The sequence below is a fragment of the Pipistrellus hanaki genome (assembly GCF_964339955.1).
Source record: "Pipistrellus hanaki genome assembly, chromosome: 1".
NCBI lineage: Eukaryota > Metazoa > Chordata > Mammalia > Chiroptera > Vespertilionidae > Pipistrellus > Pipistrellus hanaki.
Genome location: NC_140503.1, coordinates 159,344,349 through 159,354,091, shown reverse-complemented (window position 1 = coordinate 159,354,091; position 9,743 = coordinate 159,344,349). Strand labels below are relative to the sequence as shown.

At 40.0% G+C, this 9,743-nt stretch overlaps 1 protein-coding gene across 1 annotated transcript in view; it reads left to right on the top strand.

Moving 5' to 3' along the window:
* Positions 1 to 1,317: 1,317 nt before the first annotated feature.
* Positions 1,318 to 9,743, top strand: part of ARHGAP24 (Rho GTPase activating protein 24) — a 430,260-nt gene continuing 421,834 nt past the window's right edge. Inside the window, exon 1 of the mRNA XM_084881950.1 lies at positions 1,318 to 1,721. The gene's annotated coding sequence lies outside the window, so the exon portion shown is untranslated. The remainder of the gene's footprint in view (positions 1,722 to 9,743) is intronic.

Sequence of the window (9,743 nt, the reverse complement as noted above, 5' to 3'; positions counted from 1 at the left end):
GATCACCCAGTAAGGATCTAACCACCCTGTCAGTTTTGTATTGTCTTGAGTAATAATATAACCATTATTCCTACATTGTTTATAGTAATAATGGTGAGATCCTGAAATAGGATACTGACATGACAGGTTCCCTGCCTTCCTAGCATCATACCTAGTAACATTTGTCTTCCTAAGGCTTTTGATTCCATCTGTGCAGTTTTCATTCTGGTTCATTTCATTGTCTTCCAGCTTTCATCTAAAACTGCTAGAACACCTAAAGCCCCATCAGCTAATGAAGGTCATTTACTCCGTACTAATTAGAAAACAAGCTACACTGCTTCTGGCTAAGAATTCTGGACCCATTTTTCCAAAGGCTTGATGGGGCAGTTCACCAGGAGGAAAGACTCCAAGAAACAGGAGAAAGAAGATAAAAAAAGAAAAAAAAATCTCGGTGTCCACTCAGACTTATATTTTTGGTGTTTCTAAATTTAAATGTGTGCTCTTCTTTTAAAATCGGTGCTCTTTGTCCATATCACTGGCCATACCTAACAAGGCCACTCTTATTTTGTGTCTTTAAGAAATCTGGTAATGATTTCTAAATAATCTGAAGCAGGGAGCTTTGTAAAGCTTTTTGAAACAATTTGAGTTGGCATTCCAGGTCACCAATACTGTGAGATATAGATTTGAAATTAGATTTGTGGTGGTGGTGGTATTGAAGGCAGAGGGCTTCAAATGTTTACTTATTCTCTTTCATACAGAGCTATTCTGAGGACTCTTAAACCATGACAAGAATTTCTCTAAGGACCTAACGAGTGGGCATCCCATAAGCATTTCTAGGAATTCAGGTTTAAGGAACCAGGGAGATCTGATTGAGAAATAAGATTGTTACACAGAGAGCAGAGGACAAGCAAGTAAAACCGGTGCCTGGAGTTTGGTCAGAGAAATGTAGAGCTCCTAGAGGTGAGCAGAAATGTAGAGCTCCATTCTCCTTAGACACCCCCACAGCCTCCGATCTGCGATCAAAGTATATCTGTGTTACGCATGAAATGAAATGAGTGATGGCAGCTGCGGAGGGATAGAAGCAGCGGGAGCTCCGGATCTGCCCAGTGATCCTGTGGACACAGGCTCCAAGGTAACGCTGCAGGGCGGCGCTGGAGGGGCGCAGGGCTCCTCCTGGCTTCCCCTGTAGAGCGGCTGGAGTGGGCTTGAATCTTCCGAAGCTGCCAGTTGCCAAATGAAATCTGAAACCCTGAGCTGCGTCTGTGGGTTGGCCCCGCTCAGTTGTTCCAGCCTCTTGTACTGTATATTTACTCATTCACACACAATCACTCTTTCTAACTTCTGGGACTCTGGTTTGCGCAACTGCTAGGATTTCTCAAGTGCATGTGGCAACCCAGCCCCGCTCCCGGTGGAAACCCGCAGAGCTCCTGAGGGTCTCCGGAGGCCCCGGGAGCTGTCAAGGCAAGCGGTGGGGACAGGAGAGGATCGAGAGGCGCAGGCAGCTGAGGGGAAAACACCCACAACTTTCCACCCCAGCCGCAGCTTTCTCGCCCCCAGAATTTCCTCCGAAACCACAGCTGCAGAGCAACTCAGTGCATGGCGCGCAACACTTCTTCTGGTGGGAAGTAAAGGAGCCGTCCCATCCCCTTGATCTCTGTTGCTTTTCTGTCGGCGGCTGGTCCTCGGAGCCTTTTCCTTCCTCCGTCCAGCGTCCAGCAGTCTGTCGGGGTGCAAGGAGCAGGGTAGGTGACGGGGCTATTGGGGTGCGCCCTGGAGCCACCTCCGGAGGCTGGGACTTGGCCTTGGGGGCGCGCGGGGGCTGCGGCACAGCTGCCAGGGACAGGGGAGGTGGGGGGGCAGGGGCGAGGGGAGGGGGAACGCGAGGGCGAGGGAGGATCCTGTATGTGCTGGTGTGCTGGTGCTCGTGTGTGCGTGTGTGTGTGCGTGTGTGTGTGCGTGTGTGTGTGTGTGTGCGCGCGCGCGCGCGCGCGCGCGCACGTGATGGAAAACAATGCTCCCTTTAAAATTATTTTTAAAAGGATAGAAACGGCGCAAGCTGGTAGTATGTGTTTACATGGATAGAACTAATGAAAACAAAACCCACACAGAGCAGTGCCCTCTCTTCCTAACTATCCAGCCTCCCGCTTGTATCCCTTAGTGTCTCCTGTTGGAGTTTTCCTGGATCACAGGCGTACAAAAGTAGGCTTTAATAATACACACTTTCACTGCGAACACAAAACGTTAGGGAATCCTTGGCGAATTTTCAGACACCCAAAAGGGTTTTGTCTAGATGTTGCAAACATTAACTTTTGAGGAAGTAGCCATCCTCGCTTGAGGTCATTTGATACGTTCTCATTCAAAAGGATACTTTAGACTGCGTTTCTTTTATAAGACCCCAAATAGGAAGGGAGAGGGTGTTAACTCTGGATTTCTTCGCTTTTCAATACCAACTAGCAATGGAGAGACCAGACTCCCTTGTAATCTGTTTTAATTCATTTGAATTAGAAGATCATGTCCAAGTAATGCTTTTATCATAGTTTATCTTGTCACTGTTTTTTTTTAACAACAACAACAACCTGTCAAGACATCATTTTTCCATCTCTTTCTAAAAAAGAGGAAATAAACATACCATGCTGGGTATTTTAAATATAAAAGTTACAAAGGGTTTGCTTGTCCATAAGTAAAACAGTATGTGCAGCTGTGTCTACTAAGGAAGACAAATTAATTGGAATCCAGGGATATTTACAGTGGAGTTAAGAGGTTTACTCAATTACCGAGAAGAAGATGGACAGATGGATTAAATTCAACCAGTCCCCTGCTTCTCATTAGAATGTAAAACCAACCCTTAAGGGCAAGAATGGATGTTGGTATTAAACTGGGCATCATCAAACATAAAACACACAGAGTTACTATATTAGAAAAAGCCAGAAAACAGGTATTAAGCCACATGAGACTTGTTAAAATCTCTCTCTCCCCTTAAAATGTCTTAATACTTCCTCTTCTCTCGGGATATTTGAACTTCTAAGAGAGCCCTATACCTCAGTTCTCCCTTTGCCTTCCCTGAATGCCTGACCTTCAGGTAGCAAGTCCAGAAATCTTTTCTTGTTAGGTCTATTGCTGAGTGTCAAGGAATTGCTAAAACTTAAAAATAAATAATATCCTCCTACCACTCAGAGGAGGGATGCTCTTGCGGGAAGACTTTAAAGTGGGAAGAAGGGATACACTGAATTTTTAGATCTGGAATTTAGTTGGAGTAAGGACAGGTAGCATGACAAAAGAAAAGAAAATCTATAATCCTTTCTACATGTGAAAGGCTGTTGAAAGTCAGTCTGCCCTTGGCTTCCAATTGCATTTCTTGGTTTTCTTACATAATCTCAGGGGTTTGGATTGGAGAGGGGGATGGGTTCTCAGTAACGTTCTTTGAGCTGTAGTATATTCTGTGAATCTGAACTATCTTGGAGCTACAAACCTGAGAGTAAGTGGGGAAGAATTAAGTTCTTACGAAAAAACTATTCGCTGCAGGACAAATACTGGTAGCAATGCATCCTTCCAGACAAGAGTGCACATTTAAGTGTGAAAGTGAAAAATGTTTGTGGCTGAAATCCCCAGGGAAAGCCTTTTTGGTTTTGCCTGGGATAGCAATGGCCACAGCTCGGAGAATTTTTATCCAGGCACGATTTTATTTAATGTGTGATCTTGGGCTCTCCGGGGTTAAGGGTAGGGGTTAAGGGAAGTGGAAAGTGGGGCGGGAAGGGTGAGGAATGTGCAGCAGGTGGTACTGAGTGGTTTGATTCTGATTGCTTTGCTGTCTTGGCCAAAAGTCTACTCGATGTTTACAAACACTGCTCCGAGTCATTTTGCCATGACCTAATGGCCCAAGGAGTGAAGAGTGTTTTTCTTCCTGGCTCTTTAGTGCCCAGGTTGGTTTCTCAGGGCCGGAAGCTGGTGGTACTGCTGCAAATTCCAGGCTATGCATTTGGTTCCTGTTCTTAGTGTTTACCATTGGATCATCTTAGTTACCTGTGGTTATTCTTCTGTGGTATTTTCTGGCCCTTGGTAAAGGGCATTGAGTTGGGCTTAGGTAATGCTGATTCCTTTTTTTCTGTCATGTTTCATTTTTTTGGTAAAGGTGTGCTTTGGGAAAATAAGACAGAGGTTGTGGATGGAGCTTCAGTTTGGAGCCCAGTAGAAGGGACCACCATCCAGTTGGTTACACATGGACGGGAAGGAGATTGATAATAATAAGAATATGAAGCATTCATCCTACAATGAGGGAAAAAGCAGAAGAGAGTTAAAATTTAAAAGATGCCTGTTTGTTCCAAAACTCATGGCTAAAGAATTATGATTTCTCCTAACTAGAGAAAGGCATTTAAAAACAAAGTTGTAAGTAGTCAACTCAGTCATGAAGTTAATGCTCTTCATGTGAAGAGTTGGAGCCTTACATTGAGTCTCTCAGTGGGAAACCCTCTGTTTCTGCCACACGAACTCAAACTTTACAAGATTATGATGGTTGTAGCAGCCAAGTGAAGGCACATTTGGAAGTGAAATGCTTATTGTGATGGAGGCAGAGAATATTCAGTTTTTGGAAGTTACTGTGTATGTGTATGCGTTTAAGTAGCATCTTCACCCTACTGTGACATTGCTACAATTCATCTTTATAAAGTGCAGATTTAATTGTGTAAGGCCCTTGTTCTAAAACCTTTGGTGGATCCCAGTGAACTACGTTAACTCTAAACTCTTTAGCACAGTGACTAAAAGCTCTTAAAAGGCCTTCCTTTTTAGCTTCCTCTTCCTATTAAGGGCCCCTCACTTTTGATTTCTTGCTCATGGATATTCATTCTCCTAGAATTTTCTCTTCTTGGAAAGTCCCTCTTGATTCTTGATGGTCAATTTCAAATGGAATTCTTTTTGTAGAATGTACCCAGTTCCATGCAAAAAGAATTAATCATTTCATCTTGTCTGTTTTCATGGTGTTTTGAACACACTTAGAATAATAATCTTTGTGTCTCCCCTTACTAACTACAGTGAGTTCCTTACTGGGTGAGTTGGTGGAGGGGGACTCACCTGTATCCTAGTGTACAGCCTAGTGTCTGAAATACATAGTAGTCACCTGTTAATGTTTCCTCAATAAATGAGTTAGCAAAGTCATGAATGAATAAAGTACTAGTGGATTCTACTTTATGCAGATACTTATTTCCCAAAAGTGTATTTGAAAAATGTCTATTTGAGCTTACAGTTTATTTTCCAAAAGTAACAATGCTACAAAACACATCTAAATTTCAGGACCAGTCTCCACATGCCTATTTTATTCTTGCAAACAGATGAAATATTGTGTTTTGCCATTACAAAGCAAAAGTAAAGCATCACATGAAGCTACTGTGGAATTATATTTTTCTTCTGGAAATCACAAAACATACTCGAGCTTAAAGATAATGGAAACAGTTATAATAGATACAAATTTTCCACAATTGTTTTTTATATTATACTATAAAATCTGTCATCTATCAAATCCCAATGGGAGGTCCTGGATTTGGCTGTCAGGACCGATGATGGAGTTAAATTGGGAGATTCTGTTGCCTCTGGAATAGGCAATAATCTTAATCAAACAAAATGGAAATACTAATTTTGGCTATTTCATAATTATCTTGAGTGCTAGTGCTTGAGGGAAACTGGATTTAATTAAAGGAGAATGTGGAGGATGGAGAGGAGGAAATTCAGAGGGCCACCTTCTTTTATGTTACCAATTCATTATTATATTGATTTTCTTTTCATCTCATTTAAGCACTTAGGCAGATTCAAAGTTTCTATGGAAAAAAACAAACCAATCACAATAACAACTGTTTTTTCTACAGTTATTTCTGCTGTCTAACATATAATAGGGGGTTGTACTTTATTTGACCATTGATACTTATGTCAATTGTATACCTGCTGTTTAACATTTGAATAATTTTTCAATTAAGAATACATACTACTGCCGAAACCGGTTTGGCTCAGCGGTAGAGCATCGGTCTGTGGACTGAAAGGTCCCAGGTTTGATTCTGGTCAAGGGCATGTACGTTGGTTGCGGGCACATCTCCAGAGAGGGGTGTGCAAGAGGCAGCTGGTCGATGTTTCTCTCTCATCGACGTTTCTAGCTCTCTATCCCTCTCTCCTCCTCTCTGTAAAAAATCAATAAAATATATTTAAAAAAAAAGAATACATACTACTTAAGTCTCCAGCACTAGTCAGGTATCTTAAGTTCAAAGTGTTCTAGTATAATATCTATGAGAAGACTGGAAGAGCAAGCATTGATATTTGAGAGAAATAGTCTACTTGGTTTTCTAAACCTTCCATGCTCTCCATTTTTATCAAATTACATGATCACAAATTTCCCTACCCTAATTATATTACAACACATTTTTGTTACATTATCTTCATTACTATAATATATTATAGTAATGAAGATAATGTAAATACTATAGAATTTACTATAATATTCTACTTCTACTGAAAGTCAATACTTAAGAGAAGGGCTGCGTGGAATATGCTGTCACTTATTTTTATGTATTTCAATATTCCTTATATAATGATCTTCATATATTGATCTTTGCTTTTACTGCTTTAAAAAGCATGTCTCTTCCGATTAATTAGTGGTGTTTCTTTTGTTAGCAAAAAGAGACTAAGAAATCACCAGTTTCTTCATTTTTGGCTTGTCATCCAAAAAACTGAACTAAACTTGATGCTCAGTTGCACACTAGTCAAGGTTTTCTGACGTGATCTGCCTTGCTTTCATGTACCTGTCAGACCCATACCTTTTAAATAAGTTAGCTCCAATTCATTATGGAAACAGGTTGAATTACCTTCATTTTGTATTCTTTTAACTCTTTTTTTTTTTAGACTTGAACTTAAATATGTATAAAGTTCTCCTTTTTAGTTTTAGGTTAGTATTTTAGAGTTGATACTTTCCCCTGATAATTTTTAGTGGTTTCTTGAAACATTCTAGGTACTGTTTTTGTATTCCCTGATAAATCAAATGTCCTTGCCATGAATTTTATATTTCTTGAAAAATCTTAGAAGGAAAACCATGTTTATTTTGAAAGTGTTATAAGACTAAACATGTTAGTTCTTCTCAATATGTATATCACAAATGCATAGAAGACTGACCTGAGATATATCTGAGAAACAATAAAAAGGGCCTTGTTTTTCTTACAAATGAAATATATTAATAAAGTGAGGCTTATCGAGCTGTAATCGGGGCTGTTTTCTGCTTGTCAAATTGAGTCTTCAGAAAACCAAAGTAATTTTTCAAATTCCCCAAAGCAGGGTGGGGGAAATGGCCTTATTTTTGTTCCGAAAAATTTCTCTCACTTTGAGTTTCACAGACTCTCATAATGATAATCACTCTAATGCAGCAATTTTCAACTAGTGTGTGCACATACATTTTTAAAACATGTAATACCTGACTATTTAGTCAGGGGCACCGACCTCTTTCCCCTTAGAGAGTCAAGTAAGAAAATGACAGTAGCCAATACAACAGTAGCTGCCCAGTGTGAATGAATCAAAATTATACCTATTTTTTGTTAGATTGGCAACAAATATATTTTTGGTGTACTGCAGAATTTTAGTAACTAGTTAATGTATGCTATGAGATGAACAAGGTTGAAAAATCTCTGCTCTAATGAATTGAGTACCTATTAAGTACCAGGCACTCCATGAAGTGTTTTTCATGTTACTTGTAATTCCAGAAGTAATTAGAACTACTAATAATTAGTAATTCTGCAAGTAAACCATGTTTTATCTAATTCAGATGTTATTATTCCTATTGTATGAGAATATTGAGGCTCAGAGGGATATAGAAGCTTACCCAAGGTAATGCAATTAGTAAGTGATACAGAGTTGAGAATAAAAATGAGGTTCTACCAGAAGCCAAGTTATCTGCTATTTTTACTGTGTGACCTTCCCCATATGCTTTTCTTCTCTTCAGTTATTAATCTGAGAATTGTGATCTGTGCATCCTGTGGGTATAGACCCTGGTCTCAACTTAATCTCCATGAACTGGTCTTCGACTTGTGGTTCTTTTAGTTGACAGCATTCTTGTCCTGAGTTAGGGTCTTGGGGGATGGGTTACCACCGTCAAGATTCTCTTATGAGAAAAGTGACTCTAGCTACTATAGTCCCATAACTGAATCAATCTTCAATGATCAGCCTAGCCAGACTTTATTTTCTGTGAAAAGTAAACAGAAAGGTATGGTCCTGGGGCTTCTGGGATCTATCCCCATTATTTAATTCCCAGGAACACTGTGTGTGACAGGTGGAAGTAGAGAATGAGAGGGGACAGTAGTCCTTGCCTGAGGACTAGTGATCCCACATTGGGAAGCTGAAAGATAGAAGGAGAGGGTGATCTTGTTGGGGATGGCAACTGAGAAGGGGAGAAAAGTTGAGTAAGTTGTGGCAGTACTCACTGGGCACACTGAAATGAAATGAACAACAGGGAAAGACATTTCCAAGCCAGACTTTCTCAAGGAAGGGCATTTATCACAGGAATTGGTGGTGTGTATTGCAGTCCTGTTTGTAAAGGTACCCTGAGAAGAAATCTCCCTCTTCTTTGAGGGTCATCTTTGATTGTTTTATTGTTTTGGGAGTATCTGGCTTTAAAATTTCCCATATGAAAGAACTACCAGCCAAGAAAAGATGAGCCAGGGGATTCAAAAGAGCCTGCGGTTAACTTGCTGCACATAATTTCATAACCCTACCCTTTAGCTATATTAGTATTGGCTTCAGAGTTCCATTTTGATTTTGGTATCTCATGATGGTTTGTTATTGTAAAATGGTCAAGTGCAATGTTGATAAATTTATATAAATGCCATCTATGGGGGATACCAAAATCTCCAGCCTTCTACCATTTTTTTTTTTTTTGCTAATTAGAATCTTTACTTTTTTATAACAATTCATACGCCCATCATGGAATAAATTTTAGGTATCTATTGTGTTAAGTTCAACTGGGCAGGTTCCATGGGGGAACCTTGGTCTTTGGTGCCTTGGGATGGGTGGAGGCCCCAAAGAATTATCTGGATGCAGAGTTCCAAGCACTCCTGCACAGCAGATAGAACTGCGAGAGGAGGATGGATAACAGTTATCATTATTATTCATGCAGCTTCATGGAAGCTTGAGTATGCCCTTACTTTTTCTTTTATCTCTTTGCTGAAATGACTAAACAAGAATTTTAGAATGAAGAGAGCTTGTATTATTTAGTATTTTATTGGAGTTCATTGTATTTGAATTCATTGCTGTTACTAAGTGATAATTGTCCTAACATTCAGATGTCCAAACAAGATTTCCACATAAGAAAGGCAAAGTCATAGGATACCATGCTAGAAGCCAAGGAAGCAGAAAAAAAGGCAAACCAGAGATAATACTAGCAACTAGAAGCCAATGTAAGGGAGGCAGTGGATGGCATGGCCATTCATAATTCAGTCTCTTTCTAATGATAAATAACAATTATTAAAGGCTTACTGTGTGCTAGTTATGCCAAGCACTTGTCATGAGTTATCTTCTTTAAACCTCACAGCTCCCACATAAGTAGGCTCTATTATTATCTCGCTTTTAGAGGTGGGAAAACTGAAACTTGGAGAGGCTTAGTAACTTACTGAAACCACACAGCCACTAAATGGTAGATCTGGGATTCAAAATTAAAATATTTTATTTCCCTTATCAATCTTTATCATTGTGTGTTGGAATTAGACCTATGTTCCAACCTGGCTCTGGTATGCACAAATATTGTGACC